Below are 26,760 nucleotides of genomic sequence, written 5' to 3' on the forward strand. Positions count from 1 at the left end.
ATACAGTTATTCTGTTGTAGCTAATTTGCCATTACTTAATTTTGATGGTTCTCATTGCCATTTCATCACACATTATAAACCCCAACCTATACTTTGATATGCCTAACCTATAATTAGAAAACACAAAAAAGCACTTTTTATTAACTAATTTTACTTATTCCACATAAAACCATTCATTTTTTTTAACAGATTTTATTTATTTGACAGAAAGAGACAGAGAGAGAGCACAAGTAGGCAGAGGAGGGAAAGGGAGAAGCAGGCTCCCCGCTGCGCAGAGAGCCCTCTGATGCAGAGCTCAATCCCAGGATCCTGGGGTCATGACTTGAGCTGAAGGAAGACCCGTAACTGACTGAGCCACACCGGTGCCCCGAAACTGTTCCTTTTCAATGGCATATCCATGCTGTCTTCCCATCATTAGCCTTACATCATTTGTATATTTTCAAAACGCATCTCTCTGTTGTGCCTACTCTGATCAAACTTGATGCAACCACAAGCCCCGTTCATGTCCTCTGCAATTTTCATTGTCTGGTTCAAGCATGATTTTATCTAGTTGTTTAGTCATTGTGGGAGGAGAGTATATTAATAGAATAACTCAAAGAATCCTGTATTTACTTCTTTCCAGAAAGACAGTCAGGTGCTTTGCATTTTCTTTTCTCAGAGAACCCAGCAAGCTGAGGTGAAAAGCAGCTGAAATCATTAGCTTTCCCTGTCTTTTCTACCATTCAGTCTCCAGAAGGGTTGGCACAGGTGAGGGAAGAAAAAAGTAAGGATTTGGAGGATAAGGATTAAGACAGGTTGAATAGAAGATGAAAAGACTACAGATCTTTTTAACAGAGGCCTTGGGTCCAATTAGCTGACAACACCTTGAGGAAGTGGAAAATATCAGAGAATAGCCACTTTATGCTCCAATGAAGCAGATACTGAGTTTTGTTATTTTTTGGTTTTTTTTTTTTTTTTTTTTCTACATGGACCTCAAAGACAGCATAAAAACAGAAAGTCTCTGAAACTAAAAGGACCCTCAAGACTGGGATAACAGGTGCTTCAGTACTACTCAGAACTAGTGAATTAAGACTGGGGCCTCCTCAATGTAGGACACTAGAATAATTGTAGAACATTGGTGGACTAAACGAAGGAATCAAGTCCTAAGGCTGAATTTGAATTGTAGATGACAGCTTGGACAGGTTTTGATTTAGAATTAACTAATAAAAAAAGAGTAAAGACACGTATCAGTTCTGCACAACTGAATCTATGATTCACACCCTCCATAAGATGTTAGTGTTTTACTACTCCCAATTTAATTACAAGTTCCTATAAGTAGTGTTCTCAGTTATTTGCATCCCCCTTCAAACCTACTAATAATACCATACAGATAATAAGATGTCAAATATTTGCTGGTATGTTTCTTATCTATCCATGGTTTTTTAGGGTAGAAATTAAAATTTGGAACTTATAAATACAATGCTTAGAATTATTGAAACTTAAAAAATGATGCAATACTATTGTACTACTAATCTACAGGTCAAAAACGGGAAGTATGTCCTAGCACACTATGTTTAAGGAGTCCAGTGTCATTCTGTTGCTCAAATGTGTGTGTGTGTGTGTGTGTGCGCGTGTGCACGCGTGCTGGTATTAGAAGAATAATAAAAATTAAATTTTTAAATTAAATATTGAATGCTTGCATTAAAGGTTGGCTGAAATAATATTAGAAATCTTAATAGCTTCATACATGGACATGAAACCATTTAGGAAAATCACATTTGTCTCTCCAAGAATAGCATCTTCACCATAGAAATATATTTTAATTTTTTTCATAAAACAAATGTTTCATAATATATGCTTTATGTATGTGTATATAGATCGTGTTGATATATCTGTAATATAGATATATAAAACTATATACAATAGTAAGGTTCCTAACAATTCATATGTAAATAGATTTATTCTTATTCAAGTAGCATGGCTGCAATCTCAGGGAAATTTTCAATATGTAGAAATTTCTTTGTGTTGCGAGAATCATACCCTAATTAGAGTATTTTAAATATTCAAAACAATTATTTTTATGTAGAGTTTAATTAAATTAGGCCATTCCTAAGTCATAAAAAATCAGCAATCATCATACAGGAACCTTCCCAAAAGCACTATGTAAGCCCAGTATTAGCAGCAATGGGAGATCTTTTGAGAACCCAGGTAACAGTTAGTGGACAGGACAAACATTCTTATTCCCTAAGACTTTCCTCCTCCACCAATGGATGCCAGGGTGGCTGGGAAGCAAGAGAGAGTACATCTTAATAAGTAGCCTAATTAGGAAGTCTCTGTGCCACTGGGCTCGAGACTTCCCTCACTCATTGAGACAGTGGGACAGCCCAGCATAAGGAAACTCCTTCTTCATCCTTAGCACCGGCAGGGACCAGCGAAGTCCTGGAAGTACCAGATAAACCAAGTAGACCAAAATAAAACAGTTTTACTATACTGGTAATTTTTAAATTATCTTTACTAAAAATCAAAATAGAAATGGGAGTAATCCAGTGTCTCTTCCCTAAGAAAATCTGGGTATAACATGAATTAATGAAAGAAGGCTTTGTTATAATATGAGAATGGGCAATAAGGTCATGAAAGATGGTTCTCTGGAAGTACTTGGTACGTTTTAGAGTATTTAAAATGGTGCTTCATTATGAATTATTGTATCTGAATCAGTTCTTCATTCTTTCTGCTCACTATCTGAGATGAAATAAGTTGCAATGATCTCCTTTAGTTCAAAGACTAAGAATGGTGACTTGGAAATTTAAAACAGACAGAACTTTAATACAAGGAATTAAGTGTCCACAAAACCACTGGAGAACTCCAGGAAAAGTCAGGTCTTTTAAACTCAAAGACATTAATGTACTGACATCTGGAGGTCAGAAAGATACTGCTACAGTCATCACACCTCCATTCAAACAGCCTCTTAGCCTCAGAAAGCTGGTGGGTCTCTGGTGTGGTAGGTATGGATGATGTAACTTTCTGAACACCAGATTTTATGATCTTCCCTTTAGCAAAGGAGAAGAAACATAGTCTCCACATTACGTCTACCTTCCCAATATTAAGTGTAAGCAACTGGAGGAGCCCAAACTGCATCCAAAATTCTCACTTCAAGGCAGTCTGGAAAACAGAATTTTTACCTTTCCTGCTTCTAAAATTAGGAAAAGTAGAAAAGAGATTGAGGAAATCGGTCCACAACATCCAATAAAAATGTTAAGTCTTCACATTTATAAGCTTCTCCACTCTACGCAATGCCAGGGATTCTTCTTGGCCTTGTCTCTAGAACAAGGAACTATTTTGAAACACAGAACCATCTGAATTAATCTCCTACTACTCCCTACCTTAAGTAGGGAACTATAATCCTAGGTACTTGCTTCCTGTCCTTTGGGCATACCAACTTTGCCCATACTTGAGTCATTACCTTTGCCATCCTTCCATGTGGAAAGTTCTTCCTTTGCATTGGCTCATGGTTTATTCTTCATCATTTAGGTAACTGTTCATTTATCATCTCCTAGAAATTTATTTCTTGATATATGAAATTTTAACCATTTTAACTACCTTTCTGTTCTTTTAAACATTTTTCTTTTCTTCATAATATTTATAACTACCACATAGTTTCATTTAATAATAACCTCCCTCTCTTTTTCTCCCTCTTTCTTTTATTTAAGACTTATTTACACTATCATCCAGAACAAAAACATCAGGACAAAAATGTTTTGTTTGGTAATAACAGCAATGTAACTTTTTCTTTCTGCATGTTTTTGTCACTTTTGAAAGTCCAAAGTGATTTCAGATATTTTTTTTAAATATGATAAAATGCAACCTATATTTAAAAAAAATTAGCCATGAACTAACTTAAAGATAAATTACTGTATTTTAAGGAAAAGTAAATTTATAAGAATTTCTAATTCCATTTAAGATCAAATCCTTAAAGAAAACCCTTAAAGAGATGCATGGCAGTGATAAAAGCAGGCAGCATAAAGTGACAGCAGATGTTTTAGGTGGTAAATAGAAAAATAGTAATAAATAAATAAATAAATAAATAAATAAATAAATATTTTTTAAAAAAGAAAAAAACAGAGGTAATAGAAGTTTGAAGTCAGTAGTACATATTCAGATTTTATGAAAAATTTCTCTATTAGTGTGCAGAAATAAGATAGTATTTTTCTATTTGGAATAAATTTTACTCTGCCCAGTCTAAGATTATTTTATAATGACCATTGCAACAGCATCCTATGGATGATTTTCCTTATATATCCATTTAATTATTTATTCATTCATATTTCTTCCAAATATTTATTTCATATCTACTGTGTACCAGGTAATAAAATTGAGATGGATACCATTTTCACATTTCTAGAGCCCATTCTGGTGACCAATTAATGATAAATAATTAAGAAAGTCAATATTCTTAGATTTTTCCTCCTCATATGATATTTCTTATCAAACGCCAGAAAATATGTCACAGGACCAAAAATGCTCTCTGCTCAAACCATCATTTCCCACTAAACGAGTTTACTTCACCAAGGTAGGTCATGGCTGGTAAAGCAGAAATTTAACCAGATAGATTATCTTTAGATAAAGTTATAAATTTCATATTCCAAACACAAGATTCTAGCTTGGAATTCTAAAAAAAATATACAACTTAATTAAAAATTCTAAATTTTTGACAAAGCAGGAGATATTTGATCTTCTTTGCCATAAATTATCCATAAAAGAATAAAGATGAATGCATTGTATTTATCATATTAAACTGGACTAGTACAGAGCTTATCAACACATAGTCTTATGCACATAACTTTTAAAAATATAAAGTTGTCATAAAATTTCTTGAAATTGCCTATTATTTCTAAATTATAAATTATTTTATTATTTCACCTGATAGTCCAAGAATTAGCTTTCTCCAAGACTACTCATAATGTGCATTTGAGATTAGAATAATGGAATCACATACTTTGTGATTATTTAAAACAAAATAAAACAAAAAGAACACAACATGACAGAGTAGTTTCAGAGAAGCATATGACTCTTGACACATCCTAAATTGGTTGCAAATAATAGTGCATTAAGATGCTACTCTCTTACATGACCTAATTCTCCCAAATTTATAGCATTTCCTAGTAACATAGGATTTAATTAAAATATTTTCTAAGAGAAAATGATGGCATTAGAATTATTATAGTAGTTCTACTGGATCGTATAGTCCAAAATCATCATAATATATTAAGAAATCATATATATTTTCACCACATTAAAGTTAATATAGTATTTATTGTTTCTGAAACATGTAAATTCTCTCTTCAAAATGTTTTCCAGTTCCCAGTGACATGCTCAGACATTTTAAAGAATGTCACAATAGAATACACACATACATTATACATGTATATATAACACTTAAAAGAAATTCAAGCATATTAGCTTAATAATCTACTTTCTTCAATATAATTTAACACAAAATTGAAACTGTGTAATTGTCATTAGAAATAATAATAGGGGCCCCTGGGTGGCTCAGTCAGTTGAGCGACCAACTCCTGATTTGGGCTCAGGTCATGATCTCAGGGTCCTAGGATTGAGCCCTGTATGGGGCTCCATGCTCAGCGGGGAGTCTGCTTGAGGATTCTTTCTCTGTCCCTCTGCCCCCCCCCCAACTCACATGCTCTCTCTCTCTCTCTCTAAAATAAATAAATAAATCCTTAATAATAATAATGATAAAAGACACATGACAATATGATATAAATAAAGTTTTAAAGTTACCCATTATAGAACCCTGTGATGAATGGTATTTTAAGGCTGCACAGTGTTATTCACACTTCATCATCTTTTAGAACATAGCTGACATAAAGTCTTAAAATTTAATCTGTAACAACCTCATGCATAAATATTCTCTATTCATCAGTTAAATATACACACTTTGTTAACTAGATCTAATGATGGTGCATTTCTTACTTAATAAATCAAATAATTCCATTTTGAAATTCTAATACATAGAATAGATAGAATAAATCTATCCATATGAATTATTTAGGGCAGCTCTTGCATCTTAATTTGAAGAATATGAGATTCAAAGTGCTTATGACTGCCTGGTTTTTGTGATGATTCAGAAACCCAACTTAAACCTTCCAACTTTATGTCTGTTTTTTATCACTGAACTATAATACCTCTTAAGTCCTATAATCAGAACTTGTTTTTGTTCCTCATTTAATTTTGAAAAACTCAAGAACATACTAGATTCAATCCAGTGTATGTGTCCATGTAGGTGTCTATATATTTCTTGTTCTTTTAAAAAAAATTGCTATATTTTTAAAAATTTGTCAAAATTTTGAAATAATTCAGACTTAGGAAAAAGTTACCAAAATAGTACAGAAATCCCAGATTTCAAAAATGTGCTAACATTTTACCATATCATTCTCTCTCTCTCTCTCTCTCTCTCCTTCTCTCTCCCTCCCCTACCCTAGATGGATAGATGGATAGATGGATAGATGGATAGGTAATAGATCTATTTATAATTTTTCTCCAATGTGTGAAAGTCAGTTGTAGACATGATATTCCTCTACCTCTAAATACTAAAGTGTCTATTTCCTGAAACCAAGGACATTCTATTCTATAACCACTGATACAATGATATTATCTAAATTAAAGAGATTCACGTTTCATCGATTATCCAAAGAGTGCACTTTATAACAGAAGAAACAAAGTATCTGGTTTAGTATCTAATCCAGGTTTGTGTGTTTCATTTAGTTTGCACTTTATTTAGTGCGCTTTATAACAGAAGAAAAAAAATATCTGGTTTAGTATCCAATCCAGGACTGTGTGTTTCATTTAGTTTGCACTTTATTTCAAAAAATATTTTTGACATTTATGTTTATTTTAGAAAATATGCATGATAAAGACAACAAAATCTATATTCCTTTGAAATTTAGATGTACTTTTCCATATTTTATTTTGTCTGTAAGAATTCTAAGGTATTTTATAATCTACTTTTCCCACAAGTTACAGGGACACAGTTAAGAACTTTACAAACACACATACACAGAAAAAACAGGCATAAACTTGAACTTTCCCATGAAAATGGGGCATATTGTCATTCCAATCATAGATATTACAAATTATTAAATAGTGTCTTTAAATGCTTATTTTTTTCCCTTTTTTCTCAACTATAAGCATTTATACAGCAAGAAATACTAGAAATATTAGGAATATTAATACATAAGACTTAGTCCTTTCTTTCTTTGCTTACTTCTTGTGACACCTTGTGTTACCTCTTACGTAAAGATCCCTCCTCCATGACTAAGTAGAACTTCTCTTCAGCGCTCAGCTAGCTCATTGGTACATATCCATGTGAACTTTCATTGACATTACTACAGTCTTTTAACATCCTGTAACATGTATTTCATCCTGGTTTAAAACTTATATTCTTACTGAAGAACTAGAACATTGTAGGTATATTTTATCTGAATATCTTCAGTACTATGCAAAGTGCCTTCATATGTTCATTTGTAATCATTAATGAGGGTGTATACATGTTCAACATACCTCATTGAGCCATAAGGCAAGGAAGCTATATATACTTATGTTCAAAAGTTTCTCATGTTTACAATTACTTTATTGTATTTCTTTGAAAGCTACTTGAGAGTAAAGAATATAACTCTGATAATCTAGTCCTTCTGGTAGTAAAGGTTTTAAGACTGTAAAGATTCATGAAAGCCACTGTTCTGATCATATCAGCTACTTCTGACAGTGTACTCCAAAAGTCAATCTGTCACTTGTGAAATAATTGTTGATAGTACTTCAGGAAAAGGGATTGAGTTTATCATAAAAAAGAAAAACATCCAATAGAAACCTTGTGAAATCTGTTCTTTTCTACTCAGTGTTACATATTTTCCTAATATTTCTGGTAGAAGAATCTGAGGTTACCTAGGTGGGCAGAGCAGTATATCTGATAGTCAGTGGATGAGATATTTGAGGAAAGATGAAAACTTCCTTCATAAGGCACCCAGAACACAATGTACTCCCAGTTTGCCTCCCACATCTTTAGCCATTTCTTCTCAGGCCTTTTGCTGGTTTACAGCATCTCACCAACTTCAAAATGTTGGAGTGTGTCATCAATCTCAGGCTTTGGACCTCTGCTATATTTCACACAGTCCATTGGTCATGTCACCCAGTTCCATGTTCTCACATTCTTTGGGTCTTTAGGAGGCTTTTGCTGAACTCTTTCCTATACTAATATACTTCAAAATTTAATTGCCACCCTGCATTCTCTCTTTTTTGGCTTTATTTTCTTCATCATTTATTATGTCACCATCTGACATATTGTAAATTTTACCTTTATTTAAAAATTTTCTCTCTTCCTCAATTATGTTGATATTTTGCTATTCATATCTTAGCATATAATATCTTCTCCAATAATATTTATTAAATATTAAATGAGGCTTTCAGTTCCTCTTAAAAAGCACTGTACATAGTCCAAAACAGTGTTTACATTCAAGGACACACCGGAGCCAGCCCTGAATTTATTTCAAATCAAAAACCCTTCTTGCCCATTTTTTAAGTCATGTATGTTATAAAAGTCAAAATGGACATTCTTTCCTTTTACTTGACATTTGCTGAATTTGAAACAATGTCTGGGCTTACAAAAGTCTGGTCCAAATTTTCTCAGAATAAAATTATTGGCAGGATTCTTAAAAACACTATTTTTGCTTTATTTATAATACTGCATTGACAATTTATTTTGTAGACAACAAAGGCTATGAAATAAAAATATAGGTACTATAATCACATAGGTCACAGAGGTACTATAATATACTAATAAAATTAATACATTAGCAAAAGACCCAGAATAGCCAACATAACACTGAATAAGAACAGAGTTGGAGAATAATACTTCCTGACTTCATGGCTTACTATAAAGCTACAGAATTCAAGAGAGTGTGGCCCTGGTAAAAGAACAGACAAATAGATCAATGGAACAGAATAAGATTGCAGAAATAGACCCACCTAATATAGTCAACTAATCTTTGACAAAGAAGTAAAGGCAATACAATGAAGCAAAGATACTCTTCCCAATAAATGGTGGTGGAACAGACATTCACATTCAAAAAAAAAAAACAAAAACAAAAACAAAAACAAAAACAAATCTAGTCATAGAACTTATACCTTTCACAAAATTATCTCAAAATGGATCACAGACTTAAATGTGAAATGTGAAACTATAAAACTCCTAGAAGATAACATAGGAGAAAAATTAGATGACCTTGGATATGAGGACAACTTTTTAGATACAACACCAAAACCCAATTCTTTAAAGAAATAGTTAATAAGCTAGACTTTGTTAAAATTAAAAATTTCTGCTCTACTAAAGACATTTTCAAGAGAATGAAGGAAGAGAAGCCACAGACTGGGAGAAAATAGCTGCAAAGGAAAAATCTGATAAATGAATGTTATCCATAATACAAAAAAAGATCTCTTAAAATTCAACAATAAGAAAATAATAAGAATAAATTAAAAATTGGGCCAAAAATCTTGACAGATATCTCACCAAAGAAGATATACAAACGGCAAATAAGAATACAAAAAGATGACCAACACCATAGGTGATCAGGACATTGCAAATTAGAACAATGAGATATCACTATAGACATATTAAAAATGGCCAAAATCTGGAACAATGACAAAACAGAATGCTGCTGAGGATGTGGAGCAATAGGAACACTCTCTCACTCCTGGTAGGAATGCAAAATAGTACAGCCACTTAGCAAGAGTCTGGTGGTTTTGTACAAAACTAAGCATACTCTTACCATAAAATCCAGCAACCCTGCTCCTTGGCATTTACTTAAAGGAACTGAAAACTTACATCCACTCAAAAGTCTGCACAAGGATGTTTACAGCAGCTGTATTCATAATTGCCAAAACCTGGGAACAATCAAGATGTCCTTCAGTAGGTGAATGGATAAATAAACTGTGCTGTATTCAAATAATGGAATATTAGCACTAAAAAATGAGCTACCAAGCCAACGAAAGCCATGTAGAAAACTTAAATGCATATTAGTAAGCGAAAGAAGACAATCTAAAATTCCAACTACATGACATTCTGGAAAAGGTAAAACTAGGGAGACAGTAAAGAGATCAGTGGTCTAGGAGTTGTGGAGAGGAGGGTTTGGATAGGCTGAGCACAGACGATTTTTAGGGCAATAGAACTACTCTGTATATACTATACATAGTAGCATAGGCAACCATTTCTCAACCCAACAATAAAAGATAAAATGGAAAAATCTTCAAGAGATGAAAACCAATTAAAACTGTGTGGCAGCTAAGGTAAAAGTAGTAGGATGGTTGTCACACACACTATAAATACCTCTGACTGAATTAGATAATAACGAGATTAAATAAATCTATTATTCCCTATCACTAGAAACTAAAAATAACTATCACATACACTAGTCTCCTGTCTTCTTTTATTCACTGTTAAAAACTCTTATATTAAAAAAGGTATTTGTTGTATACAAGTACTGTAACTAAATCATTCTTTAAAATTATTTAGGGAAGAGGCACCTGGATGGCTCAGTCAGTTAAGCCTCTGCCTCAGCTCAGGTCTTGATCCTGCCCCAACAGGCTCCCTGCTCAGCGGGGAACCCGCTTCTCCCCCTGCTTCTGCTCTCCCTCTCTCTCTCTCTAATAAATGAAATCTTAAAAAAAATATATTGGGGGGAAGAACTGATGTAGCTTTGAAATATAGGTGAGGTTCAGTGGGGTGCAGTCTGGATAAATAAAATCTTTTAAAAAAATATTTGGGGGAAGAACTGATGTAGCTTTGGAATATAGGTGAGGTTCAGTGGGGTACAGTCTGGATAAATAAAATCTTTTAAAAAAATATTTGGGGGAAGAACTGATGTAGCTTTGGAATATAGGTGAGGTTCAGTGGGGTGCAGTCTGGAACCAATGACCAAAAAAATTTAATTCTTGAGACGTCTTTGGTGCAAAATGGTGGTTTATTAAAGCAGCGGGACAGGAGCCCTGGGCAGAAAGAACTGGTGCCCGGGGTTGTGAGGGGTGGCTGGTTATATACTATGGGGTTGGGGGAGGTAAGGAAAAGGGAGATTTCAAAAAGATTTTCATATGTTAAAGAAGACTCACAGGATACCAGAGGCCTTGCCATTGTCACGTTAAGGTTGTTTTTCCCTCCAGCAAGGCATTAACAGTAAGATAGTTGGGAGCTTCCTGGAGGAACATTATACTCTGCCTGCTGCGAGTACCTGTCAATGGGCTGTAGATTATAAGGACATTTAATTATAGCTACATTTCCTTCTAGAAGTTAGGTTATTGATGGAAATGCTTTGTTCTTGTAAATTGCTAAGACATTTGTAAACTGAGGGAGACTCGGGTCCTGCAGGATTGTGATCTCTAAGTTACTATTTGTTTTTCCTTTCCTTAGCTTTAGGGCAGCCAGGAATCCCGGAGGTCACATATATCCTATAGTAGGGAGGAGTTGTGGGGTGTCAGATATTGCTTTGTCCTCAGCTTGCCTTCTGTTCCCTCATCAGAGTGAGCACTAATGTAAACTACTTCCTTTGGGTGATTATGATGTGTCAGTGTAAGCTGATCAACTGTAGCAAATGTGCCACTCTGGTGGGCATCTTGATAATGGGGGAAGCTGTGCATGTGTGGGGTAGGGAATATAGAGGAAATCTCTGTACTTTTCTCTCAATTTTGTTGTGAATCTAAAATTGCTATAAAAAATAGTCTTAAAAAACTAACTAAATAAATACTTTGGACCCAGATTTAAGGAATCTGAATTGAATTAGCCAAGTTTATGAGGCCAATCCCAAACTAACATGTAAATTATAATTACTTTTTGCATTGGGAGAGTGCAGGGTTGGGGTGGGGGAGGAAACCATTCGACTTGTTTTAAGCGAAAATGCAAATGACTATGAGAGAAACACTCTACCAAATTCTAATTATCAGCATAGGTGGTGAAATTGTGATTATCTCCTAGAGGGCCAAGGAATTAGCTAACGTGATTTCTGTATAGTAGATGTTAACTCTCACTATGTGTAGTATCGTTTCTTTATGTGATATCTTACTGCAATTACTATTTCTAATTCTTTAAACTCAAACCAAATTCAACTTAATCCTATCTAAGGCACTAAATTAGTGCTTTTTCATATGATTTTTGAATATGTTTAACTGTCATATGTTTAACACCTATTAAAAATAAGCTTCATATCTACTAATATCTGATGAGTACAAATGATCACCCAAGCAAAGCATCCCTACTATATTTTCCCTGCCTGAATTTTAGGAGGTCCCTGGACAATAATATAAGAAGGACAGATACTTTCACTGCCCAATTCTTCAAGGTTGGCTGTGTCCTTGATATATCCAACAGATCAATACTTGGCAGCCTTTAGTGCATGTCTGTTTTCTTAGAATATCATCATCATTAACCTCTATACCTCTATTTCTTAACCATATCCAAACAGTAAAAATGTCTTTCATATGTTCAATCAGATTTTAGACTTCTGACCTATGCCAGTGGAAATGTTGAGTATTTATCACATTTTTTTAGGCTTCTACTCAATTCCACACTACTTGTCAATGCACAAACGTAAGGGTTTTCTGTTGAAAGTCCAAACTCTGGGCTCCATAAGGCTTTTAACATTATTATTTACATCATCAGAGCTCTCCACTAAAATCCTCAGTATGTTAGGATGTGTACTCGTAATCTGTACTATATGCCAGCCCCCACATTAGATTCTGGGCACTTACAGGGGAATTAGTCATGGATTTAAACTCCAAGGAGCTTAATAATAACACCTCTGTTTATAAAGCTCTTTCACACATATTATTTTTATTTAATCCTCACAATGTCTTTTTACTAATATTTTACTAATATTACACTGTGGTCTACTGAGTTATAATTGAAAGCGAATTGAAGTAGTGATGTCGAAAATTTAACCTAGAGGAGATCATCAGAATTTCACCAAGTAATCAGAATTTGGTAGAGTGTTTCTTTTATAGTCATTTGCACACATAAAAGAAGTTGTTACACAATGGCATATCATTTCTAAAATAAATAACGGCTATCCATTTCCTCTTTTGTGTTCTCACTTATTTTTGAATTTTTTTATAATAGACATATATTGCATTCATGGTCAAGATTTTACATATATCTTGTTCTCACACGCTTAAGTAGACACTTTGTTCAGAGAAGCCAAATGAGGTCATACAGATCTACTTACTAATGACTCTGTTGCCAACAAAAGTAATTGACAGATTCCCTGACCCCCTACAATCTAAAACAGACATTCCCCAATAAATTGATTAAAAAGTTCCAATCAAAGTTTTCCCAGGTTGCTTTCCCCACACACAAAAAAAAACTATTATTTGTTTTATATACATTCTAGTACAAACAATGCTTCAATTACAATTTTCTCTATAAAACAATCCAAATAAACAAAACTATTTATTTATTTATTTTAAAGATTTTATTTATTTATTTGTCAGAGCGAAAGAGAGACAGCAGCAGGCAAGGGAGAAGCAGGCTGCCAGCCCCTAGGATCATGACCTGAGCCGAAGCAGACACTTAATGGACTGAGCCACCCAGGCGTCCCAACAAAACAATTTAATCATACTTCTATATACGTTTCCCATAGTAAGTAGTCTATTAATCTATCACTCTATCAAACATTAATAAACAATCTAGCAATTGCTATTTTTTATTGTTAATAGCATTTAAATAAAAATAAGTACCTGAAAGTTAAAATCATTTTACTGGCAATTTTGCTCAGTTACAAAAATAAAAACGCACTAGTGCAAACAGTTAGATCACACTAGTTTTACAATAATTATTTGCAGGTTAAGAAAAAACAAACTGACAGATCACAGAAAAAATAAGAATTATATTAAAGTAAATTGACTGAAATGAGCTCAATTCAACTCGTTTTACCACTAAAAATGAAGAAAATTGACTGGAAATATTTTATTGTGCTATAAGTGAAAGTACACAGAATTTATGAGTATGTAACTTCCCTTCCTTGTGATATGTGTGAATGTGTGTACATTTATGCATGTGTGTTCATGTTTGCATGTGAATCTGGCTTTTTTTTTTTTTTCTTCTTCTTCTTCTTTCTTAAAGGAAAACCCCTTGAGTCCCTACAAGTGAAGCTGTGTCACTGTAAAATAAAGGATTAGGCAATTGGTGGTAAGATTTTGATAACAGTGGTGAAATTCTATGATCCTAAAGAGGGAGCTGCTTTTTAAGGCTTAGCCAAGATAAACAGTGGTTTGAGAAGCTGGGGTTTCAATGTAAGAAAGACTCCACAGGCCTGCTGTTACTAAATGCAAAGCAAATAACAGAAGCAGGTTGAATGCACTCCATGGGTTTTTGAAAGTAACTTGATTCATAATAAAACAGTGCTTAAAATCGTGAAACTTCTTTTTCTCTTCCTCTGGAAAAACTGCATTGCGCTTACTGAGGTATTGTTATTGTTCGAAAAAACAGTTTTATAAAGAAATGTATTAGAATCAAGCAAATAGATCAACTAGTGTTATCACTTATATAAGAAAATATGCTACCATAAAAACACCCTTAGGCCTTTCTCCGATTCTGTATTTTGGCTTCTAAAATTAAAGCACGGTTCAAAGTAATACAAACAGAGCCACCCTCAAAAGGCTTTGCCTTTATTAAGTCCCCTTCTCTCCATGACAAAATTATCTTCTCCCTCCTGCCTCTAAAAAGCAATCTCATCCTAGAACATTTCAACAGATGCTACCTTTCCTATCGCTCTTGGCTCGAAAAGACTGCCTAATACTGAAATATATTTAAGGCTGACTCTGAAGTCAGACATCAGATTTTACTCTTTCAAAATTCACTTTGCCTGTCAATAATTCCAGGCTTACATCTAAGAATTTCTCCATTGGGAGTGAGAAATATCAAATGTCTAATATGAAATTGCCCCCTAGTGGAACAAAAAACTCTCATGATAACCATCTTTAAGAATATGGGTCAAATCAGTTGTGGTAAATTTATTTCAGTTCTCTTACTTTCTGCGAGGGGTAGGGTTGTAAGAGAACATAATAATCAATGTTAGTAATTATATCTTGCCCTTTGTAAAAGAGTAGCAATCAAATTCTACATCTCAATCAGGAGAATCTGCTGGGGCAGGAACAAGCTCCTTAACCTCCAGCCCTCCTACTTCCTTTATCCCTCACAATTATTTTCTTAAAATTGTGTTCAATTTGACACATGAAATATACCATAAAGGAAAAATAGTAGTATCCTATTAAAGGACACAATGTGCCCCAATTAAAGATTCTATCCATCCTCATTAATACATAATCAATAACATTTTGTTTGCAAAATTAAGTCAATATGATAAATTTAATCCTTAACCAAATGATTAACATGACTTTTTAAGATGACAGAAATATAATCTTTTCCAAAACATCTTAAAGAATTCCATTTTCCAAAGAAAATTTTCTTTAATATAAATAACCGGCCTGTAAAAAACACTATAGGGGGAATCTATTTTTTAATGAAGTAATTACTTAAGTCTTAAATCTTAAAATACTGTTTTCCAAATAATTAGCAATTTCAAAATATTTTGAAAGAAAATGTATAAATAATTTCTGCTTTCATTCTACATGAAAACACAACTCGTGGATACCCTTACTAACTAGAAAAGACACAAAACCAGTAAAATCAGTATGTTATCTCAATTCCAGTAATTATTAGACACTGTTGTAAGGGACTTGTAGTTGATAATTAATAAAATTGATGATCCATTAGCATTCTTAACATATACCATTTTGTTCCTTTTTCTCATTCTTTTATTTTTCTTTCTCTTCTTTCTGATTTTTTTCTTTTAAAAATCTTTCCTCATTTTCTTTTTCCTACCAAAGAGCTAGTTAAAGCCTTAGGTTTTTTTTTTTTTTTTTTTTTTTTTTTTACATCATATTTCAGACATTGAATATTTGATTCAAACTGAAATTCTAAACAGCAATAATACCGAATTCACATCAGTCTGTGATCATGACTATGCTTTCATTATTTCATCTGTATTCTTTGGCCATAATACCTTGAAGTATTTGCAATAATACTATTGTAGTCATTCCTAAACATATATATAGTATAAAAACAGAATAGTACAAAGTAACATTTTTTTTAAAGATTTATTTATCTGAGAGAGAGAGAGAGTGTGTGTGCACACATGCACATGGGGGGGAGGGGCAGATGGACAGAATCTTCAAGCAGACTTCCCTCTGAGTGCAAAGCCCTATATGGAGCTCCATTTCAGGACCCAGGAGAGCATGACCTGAGCCAAAACCAAGAGTCAGACACTTAATAGACTGAGCACCCAGGTGCCCCAGAAGTAGGATTTTAGATTTAGATCACACAACAGGTTTCTACTAGATTTCGTACCATGGGTAATAGTACTGCTTGCCCTACTGAACTGAGCCATAAACAGAAGCTAGGGATGCCTGGGTGACTCAGATGGTTAAGCATCTGCCTTCGGCTCAGCTCATGATCTCCACGTCCTGAGATTGAGCCCTACATCAAGCTCCCAGCTCAGTGGGGAGCCTGCTTCTCCCTCTCCCTCTGCCTCTCCCACTGCTTGTGCTTTCTCTGTCTCTCTCTCAAAGGAATAAACAAAATCTTAAAAAAAAAACAAAAAACAAAAAACAACACTACAGGAGCTAGACATGGATGTGGTAATAAAACATAATGTGTATATAGAAGGATATTTTCAATAGAAAAGATGAATAGAGACCTATGGGAGAGCCATGTGCAGAGATATCTATTTGTATTTTTAGTTACTTTTCTGGACTAAACATGGTTCATGCAAAAGAAGAGAGTCCTAACCAATGTGAAAGAGCAGAGCTGAAAGCGTGACTCATTAATTTTATCTGCTTATAGTCACCAACACAAAAGCATTAGGAACAGGAACTAAAATACACATTCTTTGGCAAGAGTGATTAAATGACCTGGTGATAGGCTTAAAACATAGGAAATAGAAAAAAGTTAAACGTGCATTTTCATATTACTAAATCTGAAAGTCCCAGGAATCTCTATTTCTTTATATCTTGTTCCAAATGTTTTGTGTGTTTATCATTTTCACCCAGTGTTTTTGAGACAAAATCTATTTAAAAATTAATTTTATAGACCAGAAATTAGAAGATGAATTTTCTACATAATTGTTCATTGTTTGCCCAATGCTCTTTACTGGAAAATCCCTAAAATTTCCACAGCTTAATTACAGAGGGAGTGCCTAGCCAATATTCAGGATTGTGTGTAGCAAACGGAGTCTTTAGTAGTGAGATACATTACACATGAACAATGGGTCTTACAACGTACAGTTTCAGTGCAGTAGTATTAACTCATTGACATGTCTTAACAATCAACGGTCAATTTAAAAAGTGGAACGATGATACATAAATCCTAGAAATTATGAAAAATGGGCTTATACTTGCACAACTCAAATAGTAAGGACATATTTAGTAAAAGGAAAGCATACTACTCTAAGTCTGCCATATTGTAGGTTAAGGAACAATAAAAATAGTAATGATTAGTGTGTAAACTACATGGAACACACAGCACAATTTTGAATGATGTGAATAACCATGGGTGATAGCTGTAGATTAACCAGAAATGGAAAAATAAGAAATTTAATAAAAATCATTAAATTGAATTATGATTAGAATTAACTGGCTTATAACAGTTTGTTGAGAAACAGATTCCTACTAATAAATAAATGCATATATCAGTCCAGGTAGTGAGATCCTACGTTATGTAAGATTTTTCAACATAGGCACCATGTTGACTCAGAAAAGCAGTATACTGCTTACCACAATTAATGCTCTCAACAACAAATCCTTTGCTAAATTGGTTTTTAAATTCTACATGGGACGCCTGGGTGGCTCAGTCAGTTAAGCAACTGACTCTTGGTTTCAGCTCAGGTCATGATCTCAGGGTCCTCAAGCCTCGAGTTGGGCCCACCTTGACTCCATCCTCAGTGCTCAGCGGGGAGTCTGCTTGAGATTCTCTCTCTCCCTCTCCCTCTGCCCCTCCAACCACTGTCGCACATGTGCGCACACATGTTGTCTCTCCCTCTAAAAATAAATCCTAAAAAAAGCAAATTCTACAAAGGTAAGGTAAAATAGAATACTGAGTAGGTATATTCAGTACACTGAATTTAGGTATTTGCATTTCCTTTAATACTTTTTTATCTGCAGGTTGGTTTGGTATTTTGTTCACTTATTTATTGATATTTGTACCAGGCTTGCAATTTTTTAATGGACTAATGTAATGTTAAATGTAGCAAAAAGAAGACTGTATTGTAACATAAAGTAATAAACTGAGAAAATTGAAAAACTCTTATGAGACAAATTAGAGGTAGTTTGGTTAGGAGGTACAGCCTGTGAAGCCAGACGACCTGGGTTTAATTTAGCTCCAGCACTTACTAGCTAGGTGACGTTGTAAAGGATATCTAATCATGCTTTGCCTCAGTTTCCTCATTCGTAAAATGAGAATATAATTCTAAATGTCCTTCTTTGCAGGACTGTCATGAGAATTAGATGAATTAGTGATCTAGAGCACTTGACGCAGTGCCCAGCACATGACAGAAATAATCAGGAAATGTTAGGTCTTATTATACAATCGTATTACTCATTTTCCTGTCTTTGACAATTTTTACAAAATGCTTTAAAATCATGACAGACAGAAATTTTAAATAAAACTTATTGAAACAATTGTAATAACATTCTTCTAAAATCTAAATTAGATGTTAAAATTTACAGACTGGCACAGCCAATGACCAAATAGTATATTCCAACTCCAAATTCATATTCCTAAAATTCATATTTACTCAAACTGTTTAGAGATCTGGCATCTTTACTTCCTCTTCAGGGGGTCTTAGTTCTTATTGAACCTATCAGATTGTGCTTTCTTGTTAGCAAGAAATACACATAATCCTTTTTTTTCCCCTAACTTCATATCAACCTGCTAATTGATGTTAGTGAACCGCCTTAGTATAGACACTTAAGTATAGACAGTTTTTAGAAAAAAATTTATAATGCTAAATAAGCATCAGGAATTATAACCAATATTCCACAAAATTCAATGTATTTTTGAGAATCTCTAGAGACTACAAGAGAGGAAGGCACAGATGTGATGAATATACCCAAAGCAGAAATGTCTAAATCAGTCGAAACATTCAAAGTAAAAATGGACATTTCAGAGAGACTTGCAGATGCTTGCTCTATATGTCAATATGTCTATATAGCATCTTCTGCTCTCCTTATGGCAAAAGGTATCAAACTGGATTATAACCACTGAGTATAAACCTGCTATCAACAACATGAAGCTGAGACTATGTGTTGTGCCCACTTTTACACCTGTAGGGTTGGCTCAGTTGGAATAGGTACTTAACAAATATTATGACGTAATGGATTAATGACATCAATTATTAAAATGCCTGACACCTGTTATATTTTAAAATGAATACAAAATAGCTGATCACCTCAAAAATTCTGACACTAAATAAATACAGCTTTTAACCCCACCTTTATGTCATTCTACTCAATACGTTTGTTTGTTTGTTTTTTCCAGAGGTCTGGTGCATGAAAAGTCAAGCAGTAAGACTGTCAACACTCAGAAAGGTCAATACTGATCTAGTGCTTATATCAATTTTAATAAAGTAATACAAATTTTGGCTGAAATCAAATACAAAAATACATTCTTATAATCTCTGTGTGTGTGAATATTTGCACAAAATATTTTCATCCTATGGAGGCAGTAGGCCAAAAGAGTTTATTTTTTACATTTTTTGTTGTTTGACGCCAGAAAATAATAATTGCAGAAATATCTGTGCAAAATACATGCTGTTTCTGCATATGTGATGTTTGGGTCAAATTTAAACTTTGCATGTGAATTTTGGGAGCAGTAACTAAAATCTGAACATCCACAACAACTTTAAAACAAGAGATTCTCCTAGGAAAACTAGTCTAAATATGCCTATCATTCTGTAATGTGACGTGTTTCTAATTTTTCACACAGTCTTATTAAAAATTGTGTGAGTACATACTATAATTTAGGAGGGCTTTCTTTTCATATGCTTGGCATCTCCAGAGGAGTTAATATTTGTTCTGTGGATCAGTGAGCACTAGAGATAAAATTAAAGCTAATGCGTAGATCTCTTTTTCATCTAAGAAATCCCTTCTAAGCCTCATTGACTGAAGGCCCAGTGTATATTACAGGATGTGGGAAACAAAGGAGGAAAATAAAAATGAAATGTCCGGAAAAACAATCCTGCAATTCAGTTTCCCAGTTTCTGTAATTTAATTTTATATACTAACTTGCTCTTCCTACTAAATATGCATTTTTTTAGTCTTCTATAAAAACAAATTAAGAAATATACAGATTTGTTTGTATGTTCTCGAGCACCTCGTTCACCACAAAAAAGAAATTAAAAGAATTAATAATTCAGGTATTACAAAGCACTGTAAATATTAGGATAGCTTTTTTTAAAGGAATATTCATTCTCATTTTCATTTGAAATGCACTTAGGTAGTTACAGTAATGTTTACAAAATACTCCACTGGGGGCGCCTGGGTGGCACAGCGGTTAATCATCTGCCTTCGGCTCAGGGCGTGATCCCGGAGTTCTGGGATCGAGCCCCACATCAGGCTCCTCCGCAGGGAGCCTGCTTCTTCCTCTCCCACTCCCCCTGCTTGTGTTCCCTCTCTCACTGGCTGTTTCTATCTCTGTCAAATAAATAAATAAAATCTTTAAAAAAAAAAAAAATACTCCACTGAGTTGGGTTTGTGTGTGTGTGTGTGTGTGTGTGTGTGTGTTTAACCACAATTTATATGACAGTCACATGGGACACAAGTTCAGGAAAATATGTTCTTATTCTTGTTTAGTAAACTTCCTACGTACACAGTAAGAGAATTTACAATTATGTATTTTAACATTTCTGTGAAGATAAAAAGTTGGCTATTTGTACGGAGAGTTTTTAAAAATATGTTGAGCAAATCACTTCTGTGTGGATATACTTCCATTGCATAATAGGACTTTTTGCTTACATTTTCTAAAAGATGTTTCTCAATTCTATGGAAAATTATTTCAAAAATCGTGAATTAGACAGAATCTGGATTTTTTTTAAATATTTTATTTATTTACTTGAGAGAGAGCAAGCACGAGCAGGGGGAGGGGCAGAGGGAGAAGCAGACTCCCCACTGAGCAGGTAGCCTGATGGGCTCGATCCCAGGACTCTGAGATCATGACCTGAGCTGTAGGCAGACGCTTAACTGACTAAGCCATCCAGGCGCCCCCAGAATCTGGATTTTTAAGGCAATGTTTTATTCACTTTAAATGCTTAAAATAAGAAAATATTTTATTGTTAAAGTCCAAAACACTATCTGGCATAATACTCTGCATCTCGCAAAAGATTACAATAAATGTTACATAAGAGATCTATTCTTATCAATACTTTTTCCAGTAATCAGCATTTTGAGTAGATAGCAGAGCATCTGGAAATTTCTGAAATGTACATATATATGTGTGTGTCTGTGTGCATACATAAAATATTTAAACATTTATCATACATATTACAAGGTAAAGAAGGTATAACCATTTATAACTCTTTAGTGTGGTGTAACTACTTGAGGACCTAGGCTTCCTTCCTTTGGAAATTATTTGGAAGAACTCATGCCTGCCTTTTAAATATCTCCTTATAGGCTGACTAATCTCCTAGTATTTCAGGTTAATTTTTAATACTGAATATAAAAGGTAGAGCAATTTTAAATTAATGAGGAATAGGTACATTCAAAGGGGAGGAGAGAAATATGACACCTAAAAAGCAAGGGGGCCCTAGCCTATGTTACAATGAAGGCAAAGGCAAGCTATCTTGATCAGGTATCCACAGGAGACATGAAAGTTTAAAAAAAAAAAAAAAAAAAAGTCTAACAATGATAAAACTGGAAGGAGGCAAGCACTTAGCCATTATGTAGTGGTGACCAGGGATACACTGCCAATTTAGACAATGTCTATAACATGCCAGGCAAACCACTGTCATCTACCTCAATATTGAAATCATAAATACATAAATACAGTAAAATACAGATACGTTGAGTTATCTGAATCATTCATCATTCATATAATGGCATGGCATTTTACAAATAAAAATAATGTCTTTAGGAATATTAGTGTACCTGTTGTTAGGAATAAACATCATGTGTGGGATCTCATCAAAATCCAGTTTTATTTTAACTCTACTGTCCATTTATAATTCATTCAATAGAGAAAGCTTTTCCCCTGCTACTAAAGTTCTTAAAGCTCCAGGATTATTTATGTGAACTCTTAAACAATACACAGGCCCATGGCCTCTCTGAGATAGACAGTAAAGAGTAAATCAGCACTTAAAATGGCCCAGTCCAAGATAGCAAGCAATGTTTATCCAGTGGAAAGCCACTTACTTCGTCCCAGCAATGGTCAATAGTTGGCTGGCAACCTACTTTGGGACAAGAGACTGTGATTTGCCAGGCCTCTCCACTCTCCTTATTATTCTCAGGATGTCTCCAAAGCAGAGAACATCTCAGACTCTCCAAGTGATCCTGTTGGAACCTATTTTATCTACATTTGAGATAAAGGCAAGAGTACCCTCCACTTTTCTCTCTTCGGTGAAGTAACTCCCCTCAGGAAATCTATTCACAAATGCCAACTACTCTTTCTGTCAATGTATTATGCTCCTCCAAATGAGGCTTGTTTCCTTTTGCTTGATTTTAAGAGTCATTAAAAGCTTCAAACTTGGGGCGCCTGGGTGGCTCAGTGTCCCGGGATTGAGCCCCACATCGGGCTCCCTGCTCAGTGGGGAGCCTGCTTCTCCCCTTCTGCCCTGCTTGTGCTCTCTCATTATCTCTCTCTCTCTCTCAAATAAATAAATAAAACCTTAAAAAAAAAAAAAAAACTTTGAACTTTTTGGGTCTCTACTGCACATGTTCAGTGGTCATTCAGATAAGCACTATAGTTTTGAAAATATTAAGTGGGGAGATAAATATAGCTCTACATCATGTCTATACTGTAACCCTTCATCTCTTACTATTCTAGCATAAGCCCCTCCCCACTAAAAGAGAAAAAGAAAAGGAATATGAGTATCCTGAGCCCAGCTTCTTTATCACTACAACTATGACACTATGGTCTTGGGGCTAGACAGAGACTGAGGTCAGAGAAGACCTAGTAGGAAACAAGATTTAAGGCACTGACACCAAACAGACTTTGCTTCTAACACAATCTCAAGTCTGTATGAAAACTTTCAAACTCATCTTGCTAAGATTGAGTTTAATTAAGATTTGTTCAGTCTTGACCTGCAGGTTAGGTGATTCAGTCCACATTTTACTCTGGCATTTTGATCTTTTTCTCACTAGGGAACACACTGAAGAAAAATAGTATTTACTAAACTTTATATTGGAGAGATATATAATCCCAACTCCACAGTGGATTAGAATTGTAATCCTGATTGCCCCTCTTAAATTACTCTGTTTCCCAAATGTAAAAATAAAGCAATCAGGTTTACTTTGCACAATTAAATACAATAACTTTCATGAAAGAACCTAGAACAGAGCATTCTTTCTTCCTTTCCTCCTTCATTTGTTCAGTTTTTTTTTTCCTTTCTGCCTTCTTTTTCTACTTTTCTTCCCCTTTAAGTTTTCCTTCCTTCTTTCCTTCCTTCCTTCCTTCCTTCCTTCCTTCCTTCCTTCCTCCCTTTCTTTTTCCCTTCCTCCCTCCCTTCCCCAACCCACCCTCTTTTCTTCCCTTCCTTCTCTCTCCCCCTCTACCTTAGATTTTTTAGGATATTTCTTCTGCTTTTTAAAATCATATCATACGGGCGCCTAGATGGCTAACTCTTGGTTTTGGTTCAGGTCATGACCTCAGGGTCATGAGATGGAGCCCCACGTTGGGGCCCCATGCTGGGCATGGAGCCTGTCTAAGATTTTCTCTCTCCCTCTCCCTCTGCTTGCCTCTCTCTGCCTGCACACATGCTCTCTCTCTCTCTCTAAAAAAAAGAAAGAAAAGAAAAAAGAAAAGAAAAGAAAAGAAAAGAAAAGAAAAGAAGAGAGAAATTAAAATCATACTATATATGCCCAGAAATGCATAAAATTTTGTTTTTTTAATAATGTGAAGAATGAAATTCTGACCATATTTATGTCCAAATACCTAACAAACTCTCAATTTACTTAGTTTAATGAGGAAATAATTTTAAAATGAATCTCAAATATAAACCTAACAGGTAAATTATATTTTGTTTTTATTTGCTATCGATCTCACATTGAAACAAGTGTGTTAAAATGTGTAGTAAAATTGGTCATTGCATTAATATCTATTGCAAATAACAAATTTAGTCAATAACATCTAATTATTATGATTGCATTAGATTAAATCTAAAGGAACTATAATTACAGCATGGGTACAATGAAAGCTTTTGTATTACACAGCATTTCAATATTTTATTAGGATGCATTCAGTCATCCTCTGGCTATGCTATGAAATGCAGTGATTCTTCTTTAATGTAGATTAATTAGAATGAAATTATAAATGGTCTAAAAATTGTAAATAACACATGATTTCTAAGAGTTATTCATAATTATATAAGCTAACAAATCTTGCTAAGTTAAAATCCTTGACTTGTTTTGAAGGATGTCATATAGGACGGTGCTTATTAATATAGGAAGAAGGTATTTTAGGAGGAAGACAGAACTTGAAAAAAGGAACAGGAAAATAACACTATGGACTTTATATGAAGAATATTGAATTGAGCAGAAAGGCAAGTATCTCATTGACTGATGAAAGGATATGAATCATGAAGCCCATTCTCCCTTCCAAATTGTTAGATTCTGAGTATTAGATATATGTCAAGAAGTAGTATGTAAGAATGAATAAAAGGAAAAAGTCAAAGTTATTTGAAGACATCTGTTCCATTCTGTGTCCTGGACATCCATATAAACACAGGCTTCATGAGAGAAATAGGATTATGGTAGCAGGATTAGAGAATGCCTGGTCAATCTCATTCATTTGATAAATATCACTAATAAATAACAGAGGGGCTACATGACTTGCCCAAATTGGCAAACACATCTCTCCAATTTCAGGTTGAGATTTGGGCACAACTGAGATATGTTCTTTCTATGACTAATCTCTTGAAAGTTTTTATCATAAAAGGATATTAATTTTTTTATGCTTTTTAATGTTTTTTTCTGCAATTTTTGAGACTGTCATATGATTCTTTTATTCTATTAATGTGATGTATCACACTGATTTACATATGTTGCATTTCAGGGATAAATCCACTTGATCATGTTGTGTGATCCTTTTAATGTGCTGCTGAATTTGGTTTTGCTGGTATTTTATTGAGAATTTTAATATCTATATTCACCAGAGATACTGACCTATAGTTTCATTTTCTTTAGTAGTGTTCTTTTCTACTTTTGGTATCAGGATAATGCTGGGCTTATAGAATGAGATTGATAGTGTTTGCTCCTTTTCATTTTTCTTTTCTTTTTCTTTTCTTTTTTTTTTTTTTTTGAAGAATATGAGAAGGGTTGCTGTTAATTCTTTAAATATTTATTAAAAATTATCAGTGAAGCCATCTTGTTTTGAGCTTTTCTCTGTTGGGAGATTTTTGATTACTGATCAATCTCCTTACTAGTAATTATTCTATTCAGATTTTCTATTTCTTCCTGATTCAGTCTAGGTAAATTGTACATTTCTAAGAATTACTACATTTCTGCTAGGTTGTCCAATTTGTTAGCATATAGTTGTTCATAGTGGCCTTCTATGATCCTTCAAATTTCTGTGCTATCAGTTTTAATGTCTCCTTTTTATTTATAATTTTGTTGATTTGTGTCCTTTATTATTTTTTTACTTCGTTACGCCAGCTAAGAGTTTGTTTATTTTGTTTATCTTTTCAAAGAACCAACTCTTAGTTTGGTTAATTCTTTCCATTGTTTTTCTATTTCATTTATTTCTGCTCTAGCCTTTATTATTCTTTTCTTTTGCTTACTCTGAGCTCTGTTTTTTCTTCTTCTTCTACTTCCTGAAGGTGTAGAGTTAAGTTGTTTATTTGAGATCTTTATTGCTTCTTAAGATAGGTGTTTATTGTTATGAACTTCCCTCTTATAAATGTTTTTGCTGTTTCACGAGTTCCACTATGTTATGTTCCTATTCTATGTTGTCTATAGAAACCTTTTTTTCTCCTTTAATTTCTTCTTTGATTCACTGGTTGGTTGGGAGAGTATTATTTAACTTCTATGTGTTTATAAATTTTCCACTTTTTCTCTTGTTACTAATTTCTGGTTTTATGCCACTATGGTCAGAGAAGATATTTGATATTATTTCAATCTTTTTGAATTTGTTCACACTTGTTTTGTGGACTAAAATATGGTCTATCCTACAAAATGTTCTATGTGCCTTGAGAAGAATGTATATTCTGCTGTTGTTGGATAGAATGTTCAGTATAAGTTGGTTTGGCTCATTTGGTCCATACCACTGTTCAAATCTGCCGTTCCCTTATTGATTCTTCGTCTGAATGATCTGTCCATTCTTGAGAGTGGGAGATTAAAGTCTCCAAGTATTATTATATTAACGTTTATTTCTCCTTCAGCTCTGTTAGTTTTTTCCTTTATGTATTGAAGTGCTCCAATGTTGCGCACATGCTACTTACGACTGTTATATCATCTTGATGTATCGACCCC

This window comes from Ursus arctos, unplaced genomic scaffold, assembly GCF_023065955.2.
Source record: "Ursus arctos isolate Adak ecotype North America unplaced genomic scaffold, UrsArc2.0 scaffold_1, whole genome shotgun sequence".
Lineage (NCBI taxonomy): Eukaryota > Metazoa > Chordata > Mammalia > Carnivora > Ursidae > Ursus > Ursus arctos.